General features: G+C 47.3%; 1 protein-coding gene across 1 annotated transcript in view; it reads left to right on the top strand.

Moving 5' to 3' along the window:
• Window positions 1-8,670: 8,670 nt before the first annotated feature.
• The window catches only part of KLHL13 (kelch like family member 13), a 123,972-nt gene continuing 112,884 nt past the window's right edge, over window positions 8,671-19,758 (top strand). The window contains exon 1 of the mRNA XM_051968978.1: window positions 8,671-9,051. The gene's annotated coding sequence lies outside the window, so the exon portion shown is untranslated. The remainder of the gene's footprint in view (window positions 9,052-19,758) is intronic.

Here is a 19,758-nt window from a genome sequence, read left to right on the forward strand (position 1 = left end):
CTGGTGCTGGAAAATGCTATCTACCTTGAGAGAAAGAACTGATGGAGCCTGAAAACAAATCCGAGCAGACTTTTTAAGCTTTCTTTATTTTTCTTGGGGTCTTTTTGGTCTGTGGTTTCTTTTGCAACATGGCTAATATGGAGCTATGTTTTGTAATCCGTATCAAATTGCCTTCTTCCCCAAGAAGGAGGGAGGGGATGGAGGGAAAGAATTTGGAACTCAACATTTGGAAAAATGAATGTTAAAGAATTTTTTACATGTGATTGGGGAAAATAAAACAATAGAGAAAAAAACATAAAAAAGATCAAATCATGCCAGAATACCTTTATATATTTGTGGTTTTTTAGGAGCAGGGTTGCTAAATGAGCAGATTAGGGGAAAGCTGTAGAAATAGTTAAAAATCTAATTTTTAGAAAAGCATTTGGTCATCCTAAATGTTCTTCCTGATTACAAGAAGGAAAGATGTGGGCTAAGGGACAGTATGATTAGGGGAATTCCAAACCTGACCAGGTTGACTCAAAGAAAAGTCATCAATACTTGAATCCACTTTGGTAGGTTTCCAATAGAGTGCTCCGGGGATTTGGGCTTGGCCCAGTGCTGGTTAATATCTATCTATCTATCTATAGATAGATAGATAGATAGCACAGTGCCTGGCACATAGTAGTTGCTATATCAATCAGAACTGTAAATGAAAATCACTTCAGGCAACTCTGAAACAGATTCAAATTCTGCTTCCACAGAAGTTCAATGTTCTTTTCACCACGTGACGCTATATCCATCTCCATGCCGATAGTTAGTAGGGCTATCGAATACGTTGGATGACACTGAATGGATTCTAAAAGATCTCTGCAGCTTCAAAGCCTGGAGGGAACCAAATAAAATGGAGTTTAATAAAGAGAGAGAAGAAGTCCTCCATCATTCTCACTAGTACAAGAAGGGAGAGTTGTGGCTAAATAGTCCATCCGGGCTTTTTGGTGGCCTGCATTCTCTCTATCCGGCAACAGTAGTGTGCCAGCCCCAACCGCTTGGGTGATCGTAGCATGACTACCCAAGCAGGACCTTCAGGAAGAAAGTAGCAATGGCCCCATATCATGAGGGTTGTGGTCGTATTTAAGAAACACCTTTTAGGAAGGACATTGACAATCTGGATGTTTTCCAGAGAGGGGAGGCCAGAATGGAGAAAGTGCTCCAGTCCATACCATACAAGGACTAGTTGAAGGCACTGGGGATATTTATTTTGGAGAAGAAAAGACAGAATAGCTGTTTTAGTTTCATCCCTCTTAGATGGAAGAACTATTCCACTTGCTCTTTTTGCTCAGAGAAGGCAGAAAGAGGAGCTGGGGAGGGATTTGCAAAGAGAGAACTCAGGCTACTTAAAAATGCTTCCTCGCTCCTAATGAATACTTGGTGAATGAAACTGGATTCCTATGCATGAGGACTGTGCCCAAAAGGAATGGGCCATCTTGGGCCCCTTACTGGAGGCCTTCACACACTGGCTGGAGAACCCCTTGGAGGGGCCCGAGAGGGATTGCTTGCTCGGGCATAAGACGGACTGGACGGTTGCTGAGAACCCTTCTGATTTAGAGATTTTGTGATTCTACAAAATGATGAGAATTGGGTTTTTGTAGCTGCCAACTGTGTTCAGGAGAGGTACAAGCAAACATGTGAATGAAGGAAAACCCGTTATATTAAATACCTACTGTGTGCCAGGTACTGTGCCCAGTGATAGACATATAAATATAAAAAGGAAGCCAGGCTTTAGCCTGGTGCCTCACTCCCCACTTCCCCTTCTTCCATAATCACTAAAAAGGTGATATTTCTTTAGGACTTTTAGGTTTGCAAAGTGCTTTTGGTAATACTCTCCAAGACTCTAGCTGGAGTTTTACCATGATAGAAATGAGGAAACAGAGGTTCTGAACGTTTATAGCTTGCCATTGGTCATCAATCAGTCAGTCAGTAAACCTTAATTTAGTTCTTTCAGTATGCCAAGCACCTTGCTCTAGCTCTGGGGTTAAGTGAAAAAGCCACACCAGGCCTAATTTTCAGAGTTTCTCTTCCAAAGGGGAGACAGTGTATTGAAATGAATATATAAAATGGGGATGAGCCCAAAAGGAGGTACCTAGGGGAACCAGGAAAGGCTGCCTGGAGGAAGGGCACCTGAGCTCAAAAGGAATCGGGGATTCAGAGTCAAGAGATTGGGAGGAAAGGCATTCCAGGCAAGGGAGACATGCGGTGCAAAGGTACAAAGGCAGGAAAGTTGTGTCTGGGAAACGGCAAGTAGGCCAGCATGGAATAGGAATGTGTGCAAAGGAGAGTAGCAAGGTTGGAAAGGTCACAACGGACTGGTCGTGGAGAGCTTTCAATGCCAACCCAAATGACTTTGGATTTGATCCTGAAGATCAGGAGCCAGCACAGTTTCTCGAGTAGGGGGTGACACGGGCTGGCCATGGTTTAGAGAAAACTCCCTTTGGCTGGCTTTGGAGCTGGGATTCCAATCTGGATCTCTCCCGACTTCAAGCCTAGTGTCCTTTTCATGGTACCCGCCTCTGCCATTGTGGTTATAAATATGGATCTACCGGGTCTATTTTCATAGTGAAATATCGGGCAACGCGCTAGTCAAAACAGACACTCCTCTGATCACGCTTTTACTCTTTACCAAGGTTGGTATTAATCGATTTCTTCTATAGCTTGTTTTATGTCCTCACATTTAGGACCTTAGAGCACATCCAGTCCCACCCCCTCGTTTTACAAAGGAGGAATTTGAAGCTTGGAGAGTGGGGGGCGGGGAACTTGTCCAGGGTCACACAATTGGAAACCTGTGGAGATCCCATAAATCATAAGAGGCAGAGGCTACACATATTTACCAATCCCAAATCTACATCTGAAGAGATCTCTTCAAACAACAGAAGGCCAAATACCCAAGCCAACTGAACAATAAATAACTCACAAACACAATGACCTTCTTTGCAACTGATAGAAGTTTATACGTAAGAATTGGTTACAAGATCCTTTCGTTTTTAAATGTTTTTTTTCAAATACATGCAAAGATGGTTTTTGACATTTATTTTTGTAAAACTTTTGTGTTGTAAAATTTTCTCCCTCCCTTTCCTTACTTCCCCCCTCCCCAAGATAGCAAGAAATCGGATATAGACTAAATATGTACAATTACAGGATCCTTTTCTAAGTGTAAATAAAATTAGATTTGTGAGTAAAAATATGTGTCTTCAGGAACAGCCCCAAAGTGTAAGGGACACATAGAAATCCACGTCTATTATTAATAAAGCTTTTATTATACAGAGAGAAGGAGCATGGATTGTGACAAGAATTTCGGATATAGAGGCAGAGGACTCAAATTCAAGGAATGGCTCTGTGGCAAATTATAAGTCTCATCTTCCTGAGTTCAAAGTTGGTAGCTGAATGACCCCGAGCAAGTCCTTCAATCCTGTTTACCTCAGTTTCCTTATCTGTCAAAAGAGTTAGAAAGCTGGGAAAGCTTTAGTATCTCTGCCAAAAAAACTCCAACTGGTGTCACAAAGAGTTGGGAATGACTGAAATGATTGAACAGCAGTCCATTGCTTGAGAAGTAGAGGGCTGGCCTTGGAGGACAAAATAATCCTAATAGCTAGCGATTATATAACACTTTGTGGTTTACAATATTATTCTATTTGATCCTCACAACAGTCCTAGGATCTAGGTGCTAATATTATTCCCATTTTATAGAAGAGAAAACTGAGGCTGGGAGGAAGTTAGGTGACTTGTTTAAGAGGCACACAGCCAGGAAATGTCTGAGACTGGATTCAAACTCAGGTTTTCTTGATTCCACGCTATTCCAAAAACTGAATTGGTTCTGGGGTATATTGTGCTGACTCCTGTTACAAGTTCTAGAAGAGCTGCTCATCTTTATCAGTGCCATGAATTTCCACACTGGGAGTTCCCCAGATGGCTGAAATAAGAGGCAGAGAATGAAGAAGGGGAGTTTTCTAGAGAGTGGTAAGCTGAAGGTGCTGATGGGACTCTGGGGTGTGTAGGAGATCCATTTTCTGTAGCTGACTGAGAGAACAGGTAAGGATTAACAAGGGACCCCAGGGGTTTTATCATCTAGCTGCAGGCTGATCTGGGGGGGGGAATTTAGCACCGAGTAGGATGTATTTATCACAGGTCATGGCATCAAAATTAGGGTAACCCCATTAATGGAATCATTCTGACTATACTGGGAAGCTAATACATTTTTCCCCAGAGGACTCCCCATTTCTCTAGGGGCTCTCGGGCCATTTCAATGACTTTTAATTCACCCATCAAGCATTGGGTCTACTATAAATCAAACTCAAGGGAACAAAGAAGTTCTGTACCCCCATGGGCTATAAAACCTGAGAGACAGGAAAGAGATGGGGTTGATAAAAAAAAAATTCTAGGAGTCCTCCACAGCAGACATAGTTGAAGCCAATGAGAGCAGATGATACACCCCCAAAAGAAAGAGTGTAGAGAGAGAAGAGCAGAGGAGGAAAGACTGGGGGAACATCGCTAGTTACAGGAGAACAAGGAAGAGGGCACAGAAAAGCACATGGAAGGAATGATCAGAAAGAGAGGAGTCAGTAAATTGTAAATTGTGTCATGGACAAAGAAAAGAAGCATTTCAAGGTGAGAAGCCATAATCAAAAACCATTTATTAGGTGCTTTTTGTATACTGAGTTCTGGAATTATAACCAAAATAATGACCTGGATGTTGTTCTTGAGGAATGAACACTGAGGAAACCATTCAGTTGGGTCCTTAGGAGGTGGATGGTGACTCTCAGTAAAGAGGGGAAAGTGGGATATTAAGGAGCACAGATCATAGATTTAGAAGTAGAAGTGACCTTGGGGGTCAGCTAGTCCATCCCCCTCACTTGGCAGAAAAGGAAGCAGAAGCTTAGGGAGATTTAAATGATTTATTTTCTCAAGGTCAGACAAGTAGTATGAGGTGAGATTTGCCTCTAAGTCCTCTGATTTTTTATCTTTCTGCTATTAATGGAGCATGGGGGGGGCAGCTCATGTCTATTGTGGAGAGCCTAGTGGTGCCATCCCCAAGCTCTAGGTATAGGAAAGGCCACCCTCTCTCTGAATCTCCCAGAGTCAGCAGGAAAGACTCTTCACGATTCTGTGACAGCCAGTTCTCTGGTTCCGTCAGTCCGTACCCATCTATATGTTTCTTTTGGATGCTTGCCTGGTTTGTCTAGACTACTTTGTGTTCCACAGGAAGACAGCCAGCTCCTTTTTCTCTAGATTCTCTATCATTGTTTAAGTAGCTTTCCAGACTCCCTATGAGCACCCAGTAAACGTTTGTTCAGTTCAGTAATGGCCCAGATGATTGTACCCCGTTAATGCAATTGACCAGAGGAACAGGATAAAGGCGCTGTGACGCCGTTCAATTTGTTCCTTAATCAGTGTTAATGCAGTCGTGGCCTTTCGTTTCCCAGCTGTCAGATACAGGCGGCCACAGCCATGTTGTTGACTGATGACGCCCCAAGAATATGCTAGGTGTTTATGGCATATAAAGTCTCTGGAGAGTGAATTAGATAATTGAAACTACTCAGCCTCTTTTGGGACCCTTGGCGACATCTGAAACGTGTGCCAGCGTGCATTCTCTTCAGTCAGATCTTTATGTTACCAAGGTCTTACTGAGTTTTTGTAAACAATATTTGCCTTTTCTCCTTAGGGTTTTTCCCTTTGCTCCTGAATTCTCCCTGTTTGGCTTGTGTTTGTAGCTCCAGGTTGAAATACTCTGAAGCAGCAGGGTCACAGTAGCTAGGGGCTGGCTCGGACATTAGGGAGAGCAGGGTTCAAATCTGGCCTCTGATAGACAGTAAAAGTGTGAGCTTGAGTTATTTACCCGATCCCTCCATCCCCGTATGCAATCTTCCGAAGTTGTTCAAAACAGCTATCTGATCTGGGTCACTTCTCATCTAGGAAACTTCCCCCATGGATGATATCACTAATTTGGACCAAAACAAAACCTAAACCCAAAACATTTGCAGAGTGAGGCGGGGGTGGGAGCCTCAGATCATAGATTGCAAAGCAGAAGGGACCTTGGGGATCCCTTCCCCGGGTGCAGACAAAGGAGCACAGGGTCAGGGAGATTTAAGTGATTTGCTCAACATCAGACAACTAGTGTCAGAGGCAATTTGAAGCCAGGCTCTCTGATTTCAGATCTAGCCAGCTCTGGGTATTCCACTTTTTAAAAACTAGAGCCAAACATTGCTTCTGAGGAGATGCACTCCGGCTTTGCCGACTACACCCTATTACTCTGCAACACAGGTTAAAGCCAATGGTCACGCTCTCTTATCCCCAGTAGCTTACACTTGTTACAATTCAGGGTCTGTAAGCACAGCTCAGCACAGGAACAGCTTGTTCTTGCCTTAAGCCATCATGCCCCAAATATCCTTGGAGCACCCTCACCTTTGGAGGACAGTCGCTCTGTCTATCTAGTCCAGGGGTCCTCAAACTACGGCCCACAGGCTGGATGCAGCAGCTGAGGATGATTATCCCCCTCACCCAGGGCTATGAAGTTTCTTTATTTAAAGGCCCACAAAACAGAGTTTTTGTTTTTACTATATTCCCGCCCTCCAGCAATCTGAGGGACAGTGAACTGGCCCCCTATTTAAAAAGTTTGAGGACCCCTGAGTCCATTCTCTCCACATCCTATTTGTTGTTAACCTTTTAGTGAAAGCCATAGCGACATGATGGCCTTTTGACACTTAGAGACATCTCATTTGAGCCTTCCATCCTCCCTGTCTTCCTTTTATCTCCCTCTTCAACTAAGAAAACTGAGACCCAGAGTATTGGAGTGACTTGTGGGTAGTCACCCAACTCATCTCCATTGCAGGATTTGAATCCAGGGCTTTCTGACTTTAAGCAGAGCACTTTTGACTTCTCCAACTAGGCCTCTCCCCAGTGGAGTGAAATACAGCTAGCATCTCTATAAGGCTACCATGTGAATTTTTGGGTCTACCTTAGCTCAGCTGAGGCAGAATTGGTGGAAAGTTTGCATTTCTGATGAAATGTCTGTCTGGGCTCAAGTAGAGGGGGGCATTAGCAGGGTACAGGTGCTTTCCTCAAAGAATTGAGATCCTAGGGTGGGAGTAAAGTGCTTATTACATCAATTGCCTTCTACACACTGAGGACTGGGCTAGCTGTATAGATACAAAGGCAAGGATGAGAACATGTACACTAAAAAGTCCCCTGCACATCAAATAGAAAGTGATTTGGGGGCACAAAAGAAGATTTAATAAGGTGTAAATAAGTTTGTGTGTGTGTGTGTAAATCAGGATAGGCCTCGGGGAGACGGGAAAGGTGGGCAATGGAATTATGTGGCCACAAAGTTCTGGAGGAGAATTTGAGGGGCTTGTGGTCTTAGATGGAGCTGCGTTGAGCAGGAGGGATTTCCTCCTGATAGGGAGTGGTGATCTAGTGGGGAAGCCTGTACCTGTTCTGCCCTTAACTGAAGGGGGATTTCGGGTAGTCAGGTGAACTCTAATGATTAGAGTTAGTCACGAATTTGGGGTTCTGTATTTCTACCCCGGGCCACTAACACCCATTGCCCGATGGCTAACAGGGCCGGCTTGGAATGGGGAGCCAAAGAAAACACTAGAACGGCTAAGGTAGGAGTTGTGAGGAAAAAAAGAACAAGCTCGATCCGTATCTCCGAACTAGAACCTTTTTTTTTCCTGGTGGGTAATGAAAACGATACCGGGAAGCCTGACCTTGGCTGGGAAAGCAGAGGAAGAACTATGTGCTTAATTAACCCAGAGTGTCTGGATCCAACATCGCCCCTACCCCATCAACTGACTTCCTAAAGTGAAAAAAAAAAAAAAAAGGACAAAGATTCCAGCTAAAGGAGGGCTCTTGGGTTTTGCCAGGAGGAACCTGGGAGTAGCAATAAAAAGATGAAAGCCGAGGTACGGGAAGGTGGTCCCGAGAAATGGCCATGGGCCAGCCAGCCCTCGGCTTGGGACCCGCAGGGGAGAGGACAAAGAAAGAGGCGCTAGAAGGGGCCGCCTTCCGCGGCACCCAAGGGCGACCCCCACGCTCGACAGCCCGCTGGGTGAAGCTAGCGCTGGGCGGGCTGCCCCGCCACCCTACCCCATCGATGCGGGGAGCTGGGGGGGTAGGGGAGGCACCCTTCACCTGAGCCCATCACCACCCTCCACCCGGCGGCGGAGAGACAAAGGGCGTGCTCGCCGCCGCCCCGGTGGGGGACGCAGAGGATCGGGGTGGTGGTGGGGGGCTGCCGGGTCCCGGTTCCCCACCCCGCGTGTGTAGCTGCCGCTGCCGCCGGGGCCGGTGGTAGCGGCTCTGGCTCTGCCAGTGCCCGAGCCTGGAGGAGGGAGCCCCGCGCGGCCGCCTCGACCTCTGTCCCTGCTCTGGCAGGGCCCGCCGCGGGGAACACTAGTTTCCCTCACTGCCATCCCGGGGCTGCCGCGTCTCCTAGAGCCCCGGGAGCGCGGGCCCCCACAGCTGGTCCCGGTCCGGTGCCACGGCGGGACAGCACGCCGTCCTTCCCAGCCCCCGCCCTCCCGCGCAAGCGCCGCCGGGGCCGCCCCCGCCGCCATGTTTCCCCGCTCCTCCCTCCCCCCGCCCCCCGGGCCGGCCGGCCGGCCCCCTCTAGGCTCCCTCCACTCCCCGGGAGGTCAGACGGAGGCGCAGCGGCGGCGGCGGCGGCAGCGGCGGCTCCCGGGCTAGGGGGTTCGGGGCCGAAGAAGCGAAGCGCCCGCCGGTCCGGCTCGGGCTTCGGGGAACGAGCACCTATCGGCGGGACTGGGGACGGCACGACAGCCTAGGACAGGACAGGGCACGGGAAGCGGAGCGCCCGCTGTTCGCAGGACTCCCAGAGCCGGGCAGCGAGCGGAGGTGCCAGCCCGAGGGAGACAAGAGCGGGGAGCAGGGAGGGCTAGGGAAGAGATCGCCAGCCTGTCGGTCCCTCTCCTCTACCCGTGAGCTGCGGGTGCCGGCTCCCCGATACCCACTCAGTCGTGCCCCCAGACGAGAGGCGGCCCGACGGCCACGCTTCAGACCCTGGTGAGTGATCCTCGGCGGGACAGGGGATGTGGGGGTACCCGAGAACTGCCAGGCTGGAGGGGGAAGCGTCCCGGGGAGCGGACGGGCTGGAGAAGGGGAGCCGGAGCCCACGTCCCCAGGGAACCTCCCCCTCTGGCTCCCCCCCACCCCGCTGCCTCCTTTGGCTTCCCCTCCTCTGGTTCTCCCCCTTCCTTGGCTAAGTTCCTCCCCCGCCTCCTCACTCCCCCCCCCGCCTCTGTCTGCCCTCCCCACTCTTGCCACCCCTTCCCCTTTTCTCTCGCCCCCCACCCCCGCCCTTCTTAGCCTCGTTCTCGCCCTCCCAATCGGCATCCGCGTTGTTGCCCACCTCTGAACCCTCGCCTCGGCACACTGGGTGGGAGCGCTGAGCGGGAGTCCGAGGTGTCTCGAGACCTCCCCTCGTCTCGCTCTCGCGCCCCCCTCCCCTTTTTCTCCTCAGAGCGTTTCCGACCCCGGAGCGAGTCGTGCACTATCTTGAGCGCTCCCTTGCAACTTGGGGGTCCGGGCCTCTCTCCTTCCGCTTCCCCCCTTCTTCTGAGCGACGCTTGTCCGTCGGTTTCGGGTTCGAGTGGCTTCAGTTTGGGCGAGCGTTTTTCCCGAGTCGGGTGTCCGATGCTGTGGGGTGGGGTGCGTGCTGGAGTGGTTCTTGAATAGATACCACCTAAGGTACTCGTCTAGTTTCGCTCTTTGGGTGGCGCCTTTGTGGGAGAAATGGAACTTCCCTAGAAATATTGGGGTACCTGGGCCTTCTCCCCCAGATGTGGGGCGGCCCGGGAGTGGGGAGGTGGGCCTGGACGGGCGGGGCCTGGACGGGCTAGTGGGGAGCGGCGGCAAGGGAACGGCAGAGATTGACCCGAGCGGGGGGCGGGGGGGGTGGGGGGGGTCGGCGGTTGCGCGTCCGCCAAACGTTTATACTGGTGTGGACTTAAAAAACGTTTATGAAAAGTACTTGAGCACAGAGGATGGTGTGATTCGCGTTTAAATGGGGAAGACTAAAAGGCGCCGTTCCTTGGCCCGGCACCTGTCTGGGGCAAGTATTCTTGGCTGCGCCGCGGCCAGATCTAGACTTTGTAAACTGGCGGCTCGAGAGATTCCCGGGAGGGGAATAGCGACCGCTTGCTTGCTCCGGATCGCACGGGTCCGGTTAAGTGTTTGTCCCGTTTCAGCTTTTGCCTGAACGGTTAGTTATTCCCTCCAGTCCCACGGTTTAGTAGGACCAGCGCTCGGCTTCCCCCTTCCGGGATTCCTCGAGTTCAGGGTTCGATCCCGCGTCCCTAGTAGTCCATCCCTGCCCCACCACCTCGTGTCCCTAGCGTTCCACCCCCCCACCCCCCACTCCGTGTCCCTAGCGTTCCACCCCCCCACCCCCCACTCCGTGTCCCTAGTGTTCCACCCCCCCACCCCCCACTCCGTGTCCCTAGCGTTCCACCCCCCCACTCCGTGTCCCTAGTGTTCCACCCCCCCACTCCCCACTCCGTGTCCCTAGCGTTCCATCCAACCCTCCCCTCCCCGGACTCCGTGTCCTTAGTGTTCCACCCAACCCCACCCCCCTCGGACCCCGTGTCCCTAGTGTTCCTTGCCACTCTCCCCGCCCTCTTTTCGGACCCGTAGTTCTAGCGTTCCGTCCATGCCCCCCACCCCTGTCCCTGGTGTTTAACTCAATCCTCCCCTTCCCACTTCTCGGACCCGTAGCCCCAGTGTTTAGGTGGAGCATCGGTTTCTCTGTTCTAGGGTCCCGCGGGCTCAGAGCTCAATCCCACCATTGGGCTTCTCTCCTTGCCTCCTACTCGGACCCGGTAGTGTTCCGTCCGACCCCCCCCTTTTCAACAGCCGTAGCCCCAGAGATCCATCCCCTTCCTGCCCCCGCCTTTTTGCTTCTCCCTTCCCCTCCCTCCGCCCCCCGGAAAGGTGGAGAAGAACAGGGGGCCTCTGGTAGCCAGGTGCGGGGCTGCGGTTTAAAACAAACAAACAAAAACATCGGCTAACGGTTACATTTTGCTCTAAGAAACAAATCACGAAATTTTAATGGGGCAAGTATGGATAGCATCTCATCGGCGGCACGTTTCAGAAAGGTTATTCCTGCCCTGCCCGCCCCGCCCCCCAAAGCCCACTGCACGCGAAGCTCGGCACGGTCCACCGGGCACCGGGGCGCTTCCACTCGTTCCCTAAAGAAAAACCAGTGTGACCGAGCTGAAGAGCACGATGTCACCGGCAGGGAAGCGGCCCGTTTTGGGGCTGGGGGGGGGGGCAGTGGGCAGCGGGCAGCTCAGGCTGTAGTTTTCTCATCGACAGATCCAAGCCCTGCCCTTCCAGGGTCGCTCATTTGCCGTTTCTTCTGGACGCGCTTTGCAAAGTGTGGTGTGCGAATACGAGAGAAGAAAATTGGGAAGAATGGGCTTCCCGGGACACTGGTGCGGGCTGTCGCTTCCCGAGGGAGTCTGATCACGGGCGAACCGAGACTTTGTAGTTTCCTATTCATTCCGCGAGGGAAACGAATGATTTTATTGTAATATGAAGGGGGGGGTGTGGGGAACAGGGAGACTGAGCCCAGAAATAGGCCCACCTTTCCCAAGCTCTACCGAGCCCGGCAAACCTTTCTCCCGAGACAAACTAGGCAGTGTGCGGCCAGTGAGGAGGATTTATTAAAAATCACTCTATCGTTCAAAGACTCAGGCAGTTTTGGGAATTATTTTGATTCGTGTGAAGTTGGAAATAAAGATGTCACCCATCTGTTACTGTGCTAAGGAAATGTCTTCCCGGTTCCACTCAGAAGTTTTTAGTGTATTCCATGTGAGCCAACAGCATCACACCTTCCTTACATCGAATTATTTCTTAATCATTTACTATTGGGAAAAGAAGCTCCTTGGAGAGGGTCTGGCTGGGGTCATCCCTCTCTTTGCCAGAGACTCCACAACTTGGTGGCTTTAATGCCACTTGAAATAAAGGTAAGTTTTTCCTGTTCACAGGACGCATATCTACACACGCCTCTCCCCCAAGCCAGGAGGCATTTTCCATGTTGTCTTTGTGAATTTTAGAATTCGAACGGATTTCACAACGTACTCAGACCCATTTTAATTATGATTTAGTTTTCCTAAAATTAAAATGTAAATTGATAGTTTGAGCTGAAGCCGCAAGGTTTGAGATTATAGTAAATTAGTTTGATTTTTGTTCATAGGGTCATAGAATTTTTGACAAAAACAGTCCTACAGGAATTAGTGGAGTTGTGCTTTGCCTGGGGAGGAGAGGAGGGGACCTTGGATTTTGGTGTAGGTTTTTTTTTTTTTTTTTTTTTTTTTGGTTTGTTTGAATAGTTTGAGAATTGTTATTTCGCGGATCTTATGCATTAAAAATCTGATTCTAGAAGAGCTCCCTCACAATAAAAAGGTCTTACTGGAAGAGAAAAGTTGTCTCACCTTGGAACTTGGTCTAAACCAAGCTTCCTCCTTTAACCATTTGATGTGGCCTGGAATGGTGCCCTGCCGGCCCTCATGGCGGGACTGGGATTTGCTCACCTGAGCAGACAAGTAAATTCCCACTAAAGTGCAAAGCCCAGATTTTAGCCTAGTTCTCTCAAGCTTATCCAATTGGACTGCCTCTCATTTTCAGAGATAGCTAAAAAGAAATGCTCCAATTTTTTTTTTTTGGAGAGGGGGAAGGGAGGTTATTAAATCATTTAGTCAAACCTGAAGTTTTCTTAACCTGTAGAGTTAATCTGACATTTCGTCTAAGACGCTCACGTTTTCTGATCTGAAGTCTGAACGCAGAGGTTAAAGATTTTAAAAAATAGGAAAAAATTCTTGTTTTAGAGAAAGCCAGTCTTTAATGAGTTCCCAAGCGAATGGGGGTTCCTAGTAGTCAAGAGGTTTTCTAAAATAAACTACTTTAAAAAATCACATTGACTATTATTCATTTGAACTTTTTGAGATTTCTAATAATGTGTGATGTTGATCTGTATTTTTGAAGTGTTTATTAGCTTGAAACTTCAAGGTTTATTTTACATTTATCTTCTAAAAGCAATGCTTTATGGCAGAATTGTGAGTGTTTTTCTTTATGAATGAAGGCATGACTTGGGCCTTATTTCCTTTGGGGCTTTACAAGAGATTGCACTTCAGCAAGTTTTTTATTTGGGGGAGGGGGAGTAGCGGCCCTTTGATTTTTGTTGGTGGGAGGAGCTACTGGTGCAGAAACTCCCAGTGTGACAGTTTTCTCCCTTAGTGAAATTCTCTGACCACTTGTTCTCAGAGAGCCTTCTGGGGCCCTGAGGGGCACAACTGTATCAGTCGTAGAACTTGAATTCAGTTCTTCCTAATGTCAGTGCCAATGCCAGCGCCAACTGCCTTGGCGCTGGGCCACCCTGTTGGCTCTTACCATTATTGCTTGAGATTCTCTTTCCCTGGAAAAAGCCCAGTTGTTAAGTGCTTGGGGCTGCACCTGTGCCTGAATGCCCAAAGATCGGGGCTGGCTTCCTTTTGCCTTTTCTATAAATCACATTCAGATTACGGTTCCAATTGGCTTGTTGTTAATCTTATGGGAAACCTGACAACATTTTAAAAAGGGGGAAATGGCTTTTTTTCATTCATTCAGATATTTACTAATGAATAAAGGCCGAAGGAATGCCAACCTTTCAGGAACACAACGCCCGTTTTTGATAGATCCTCCACTTCTCTTAAGAAATCTTAAAAGAGTCAAACAGCTTCTTAGGGAGAAGAGAATTCTCTGGACAGAACATCTGCAGCTCTGGACAGCTTGGGGTGGTGGGGAAGGTACTGACCTTGCTGGCCAAGATTCCATCTCATCTTTCTGCCAGCCTTTCCCATGGGGCTCTCAGGATTAGAAGGCGAAAGTGAACCATCCCCAGTTCTCAAGAAACTTCTGTTCTGGGAGGATGGTGTGTGTGTGTGTGTGTGTGTGTGTGTGTGTGTGTGTGTGTGTGTGATGGAGAGAAGGGAGTACAGAAGTAAATCAGTGTACAGTGATTGTATGGGGGGAGGGGAACAGTAACAACTAGCCTTTGTGTGTAGGAGTTGACATCTGGGTGACGCTTGAGGGGAGTCCAACATCCCAAAAGACAAAAGTAAGGAGGGAGAAAGATCTGGCATATAATGAAATGAAAATTTCCAATATAATGAAAGTCCCTTGAGGGCAGGAAATTTTTCCTCTGTGGAATGTTGGTTATATGAATGAAGTTTGTGAAGGGGACAAATGTGAAATAAATCCAAAAGAGTTGGCCTGAGTCAGCTCGTAAGGGACTACAGATGCTAAACAGAACATGTTGGTGTTTTAGACTGGAGGCGATAGGGAGCCAGTGAAGCTTCATTAGCAGGGGTAGTATCATGGTCCGAGCTTGGCTTGAGGAATTGCCATTTTTGGTAGCTTTGTGGAGAAGGGGGGAGAGAGAGAGAGGGGGGGGGAGGAAGGAGGGGAGGAGAGGGAAGGAGGGGAGAGGAGAGGAGGGGAGGGGAGTGAGGGATGTTGTTGAGATAGAAATGGAAGGACAGAACAACTGTTTGCATACAGCATAGGCTGAAGGAGTGAGGAGAGTCAAGGATAACTAGGAGCTTGTGAATCTAGGGTGTGCAGAGAAGGTGGGTTTGGGGGGAAGAGGATGAATTTTCTTTTGATCATGTTGAATTTCAGATTCCTGAAGCAAAGACCCAGTAGAAGATGCCTAATAGTTGGGTGATAATGGGGATACAAGCTCTGGAAACATAAGAGGGTTGGAGCTTTTATTGTTGCTTATCGTTCGTTCATCAGTGAGCTGATGCCATGACATGCAACTGGATTGAAGGGAGGGAGTGCTGGGCAAAGTCACCAGCCTCGTTTTCTCCTCCAGAGCCCTCTGGGTCCAGTAGCTGGTGTAGATCGGGACACCTGGAGATGGCCCTCACTGGATCTTTTTACTCATCTGAACAAAGACGATTAAACCTGATTACTTCATCATGGGGTAAGAGATTTTGTAGGGTGTCATTCGAAGTTGCTCTCTAGAGTGGTTGGATCAATTCACAACTCCATCAGCAGTGCATTAGTATTCCAGTCTTTCTAGTCATCTCCAAATATTTATCACTTTTTTTTTGTCACATTAGCTAATCTGAGAGGTGTGAGGTAGTACCTCAGAGTTGTTTTAATTTGCATTTCTCTAATCAAAACTGATTTACCTCAGAGTTGTTTTATATTGCATTTCTCTAATCAAAACTGATTTAGAACACTTCTTTATAAACCTATAGATAGCCTTGATTTCTTCATCTGAAGAAATCTGCCTTTGACCATTTTATAAGTTGGGGAATGACTTGTATTCTTATAAATTTGACCCAGTTCTCTAAATATTTGAGAAATGAGGCCTTTATCAGAGACACTTGCTGTAAAGATTGTTTCCCAGCTTTCTGCTTTCTTTCTCATTTTAGTTGCACTGGTTTTGTTTATATAAACGCTTTTCAATCTAACATCACAATTTCCTATTTTACATTTTGTAATGCTATCTCTTCTTTGGTCATTAATTCTATTCCTTGGTCTTCTAATTTGCTCATGGGGTCACCCTTTATTGGATCATGCATCCAATTTGACCTCATCTTGGTATATGGTGAGATGTTGATCTATACCTAGTTTGGTATAGACCTTTTGTTTCAAGTTTTCCCAGCAGTTTTTTTGGGTTGTCAAATAGTGATTTCTTATCTTGGAGTTTTTGGATTTGTCAAACATTAGTTACTATTGTCATTGACCACTGTCTTGTGTACCTAATCTATTCCACTGATCCAGCATTATTTCTTAGCCAGTACAAGGTTGTTTTGATGATTACTGCTTTATAATATAATTTGAGATCTATTATAGGCCATCTTCTTTTTTCATTAATTCCCTTGACATTCTTAACCTTTTATTCTTACAGATGAATTTTGTTTTTTTTTCCTATCTCTGTCAGTTTTTTGGTAGTTTGGTAGAATATTGAATAAATAAATTGTTTTAGGCAGAATTGTCCTATTAGCTCAGCCTACCCATGAGCAATTTCTGTTTCTCCAGTTTTTTATATCTGACTTTATTTGCGTGAAAAGTGTTTTGTAGTTGTGTTCGTATAGTTTCTGGGTTTGTCTTGGCAGATAAACTTGCAGATATTTTATACTGTTTACAGTTATTTTAAGTGGAATTCCTCTTTCTATCTCTTTCTGCTAGGCTTTGTTGATCATATGAAGAAATGCTAATAATTTATGTGGGGTTTTTATATCCCATAATTTTGTTAAAGTTGTTATTTCAGGTAGCTTTTTAGTAGATTCTATAAGTATTCTCTTAAGTATACGATCGTATCATCTGCAGCGATTGATAGTTTTGTTTCCTCATTGTCTATTCTATTTTCTTTGATTTCTTTTTCTTCTCTTGTTGCTGTAGTTAACATTTCTAGTATAATATTGAATAATAGTGGTGGTAATGGGCATCCTTGCTTCATACCCTGATGTTATTGGGAAGGTTTCTAGCTTATCTATTCCAGATAATGCTGGCTGATGGTTTTAAGGTTGTCCCTTGAAGCCTCTTTGCTGCTGGTGGTAGGACAGATGGGAAGCCCTGCTCCTGTGTCATTTTCTTAGCTGTCAGCACTTGCTCCTCATCATCCTAGTAGCCTCTGCTGACCTAGGTGCATGAGTGTTACCCTCCTGCCATCCCCAGGTCAGCTCTGGGATTAGCATTGGGAGAACTGGGCTCAGGGCTCTATACTGTGCTGCTTTCCCCTACTGCTCTCATTTTTTTTCCATGATGCCTTGCACATCAGTAGAGTGTATTCAAATACATACATTTGAAAACATTTTCATAAGAACAGTCATTATCCTTATAATATCATTGAAGAAATTGATGCAGAGAGAAGTACCGTGCCCAAGGGTGCCCATACACTGAGAGGCAAGAACAGGTCTTTTACCTACCTTTCTACCCTGTTCCAGACTATCAATGCCCTTGGGGTGCTAATTTCCAGCCACTGGTGGACTAATGAGCATGACGGAACTATTACTTCTGCCTCCTCCTGGAATATAGGTTTTTAACGTTCCTCCCTACCAGGCAAGATTGGGCGAGCTTCTCCAGAGTATGCATATTGGTGTTTCCCAGGGGCCCTTCACATTGCAAGCTCTGGTCTGGTTATTACCCAGTGGATTGGTATAAGGACCTTGTGGAATAAGGAGGGTTGGAATGAGAAAGCAAACACAAAAATGATACTATTACTACTATTTCTCACTTGCGTTTCTCTAGCTCTTTAAGGTTTGCAAAGCAATTTCCCCATGTTATCTCATTTGAGATAACATATCTCAAGTGCCAGCTTTATCTCCATTTAGGAAATTGAAGATCAGAGAGGTTGTGACTTGCCCAGGATCCTACCAGAATGAAGTATCTGAGGCAGAATTTGAAATCAGATCTTCCTGAATCCAAGCCCAGATCTGCCCGCTGAAGTCATCGATTTGGAGTTCGGAGGGACCCTAGAATTCACCTAGTTCTATGACCCCATTTTACAGGAGAGAAAACAGAGGCCCTGAGAGATTAAGGTTCCAGGTTCCTCTGGGAAAACTGCTAAGTGGTGTCAAATTCTTTCCTTGGGCAATTAAGTCACTTAGCCTTTCTGTGCCTCAGTTTCCTCCTCTGTGAAACGGAGATCCTCATAGAACCTGCCTCCCGGGGTTTTTGTGAGGACTAAAGAGATACTATATGTAAAGTACTTTGTGAATGTCTCCTTCTTGTCCAAGTTTCACTGGTAGCAAAGGGCTGGCCTGGTTTTCAAATTGGACACCCCCCCTAACTCCCAGTCCCACATTCTGGCTCAGGCCTACAATATGACCTTCGCCCTTTGGAATGGTGATGTCTCTGTTCAGAACCTACCATTTTGTTCCATCTCATGTGACTTCTCTCCTGGTTCTCTTTTTCATCTTGCTCTTTTGGTGAATCCCTCACCTCTATCTTGTATTCCTATTACTCCCTAGGACCTTAGCTGGAAGGATGAGATAGAAGGGCAAGTGATCATGGCACCTGGTCTGATGCAGCCAATCCATATAACTAAACAGACAGGTGGAAAAAGCAAGGGCTAAATCAGGTCCTGGCGAAAAGAGAGGTCACCCAGAATCATCCTGCTCTCTCTTCCCCTTAAGCCTCCCTTCTCTTCTTCCTTTTCCTCTACCTTTTCCCTTCCTCCCCATCTTTGTTAGAGATCACCTTACTTTTGACACGAGGAGACAGGCCAAGAGTGGATATGTGATTTGCCCATAGTCTCATGGCTAATTAATGACGTCACTGAGATGAGAAGTTAGGCCTCCTGCCTCCCCATGTAGTGTTTTTTCTGGGGCCCCTTCCTGTACAAGGGCATGCTCTTTTAACAAAACCCCCTCAGAATGTCTAGAAAGTTCCCCTAATTCCCGGGAAGGGAAGGAGAATGAAAACTACTGCATTGCTGCTTCTGGATCCTGGGTACGTGCTCATTTGCCTGCAAACAGTGTGCTTCTTAGAATGCATCCAGTTTTCTGTACAGATATACTCCTGGAAGCAGTAGTGGGAAGGAAGCATATTCTTCAGAAAAGGATTCTTAATTATTCATTTGAATCTCGACGTGTATCCTACCTGCCAGTGGCTGATGGTGATAGGGAACAGGCCTGAAGAAGTTACTTGCCTCCTGCTGCCTGTCACTCTGATGGATTGACTCCCTTGAATGGGAATTTGGATTGGTTCATAATGGCCTGGGATTCCCACACACTCAGTATCAAATTGCAGTTTTGAGCTTTTTTGAGCCATTGGGGGGAAATTGCCATTATTAGTTTGGCTTAACAAATGATACCTTTTCCAGCTGACAGAGGAAAAGTGTTTAAGGACCATATGATTTGTGGTTGATAAAATACTTCTGGAGAAGCTGAGTTGAGGTTCAAAAGGGACTAAGGGGATTTTGAAGGGGAGGCAGGCTCTCCAGAGCCGTCAGTAGTGCAACCCACTCTAGAATGGGAAGGGGAGGAAGTAGAGAGAACCCAGGGGGAAGGAAGGTGGAGCTGGGGTATGGGGAACACACATTCTCCAGATTGAGGGGTCACTTCGTAGGCACTGCTCAAGGCTTAGCATTGTTAGAGTAGGCTGCCGAAGGGGAGAGGGAAAGTCTGTTGACTATCTAGGGAAAAGGCAGTTGGACTGAAATCTCGGAGACTGATGGCCGCCGGGATTTAAATATGATGCCTTTGGGTGTAGTAGACTCCCGGTGTTCATCTTCTCTCCGAAGGCCGAGGAGCCTCAGTTCCAAGAGGGAATGCCGCCCTGCACTTTTTTGCCGCGGTAACGCATAGAGTTTGCCACTGGAGGGGAGCTGGCTATAGAAATGTACATCTCCGGTCGATTTGCTTGCACCTACATTTATGTTCTTGATACATGTCCTAGAAACTAGTTCTGGTGGTTGAGCCTGGTGTTCTGTGAATTTGAAGTGAAGGGGGGATTTTCTTGCCAACAGCTGGTTCTGAGTATTTGGTTCAGAACGATAGGCCTAGAGGTGCAGCTGTAAGACAGTGTGGTTCCTCCCCAGAAGTGGGATAGGCTAAAAGTACCAATAGAAATAACCACTGAAGCCACTTTATTATCAGTCACTTCATGTGTGGGCCTTGGGGGGGTGTGCCCCTGACCTGTTGCAGTTAGCTGAGTTTAGGACACTTTGATTTGGGTTAGGACATCTTGTGAGAACTCGAGAAAGGTAAAGGT

This window comes from Antechinus flavipes, chromosome X (genome assembly GCF_016432865.1).
Source record: "Antechinus flavipes isolate AdamAnt ecotype Samford, QLD, Australia chromosome X, AdamAnt_v2, whole genome shotgun sequence".
Taxonomy (NCBI): domain Eukaryota; kingdom Metazoa; phylum Chordata; class Mammalia; order Dasyuromorphia; family Dasyuridae; genus Antechinus; species Antechinus flavipes.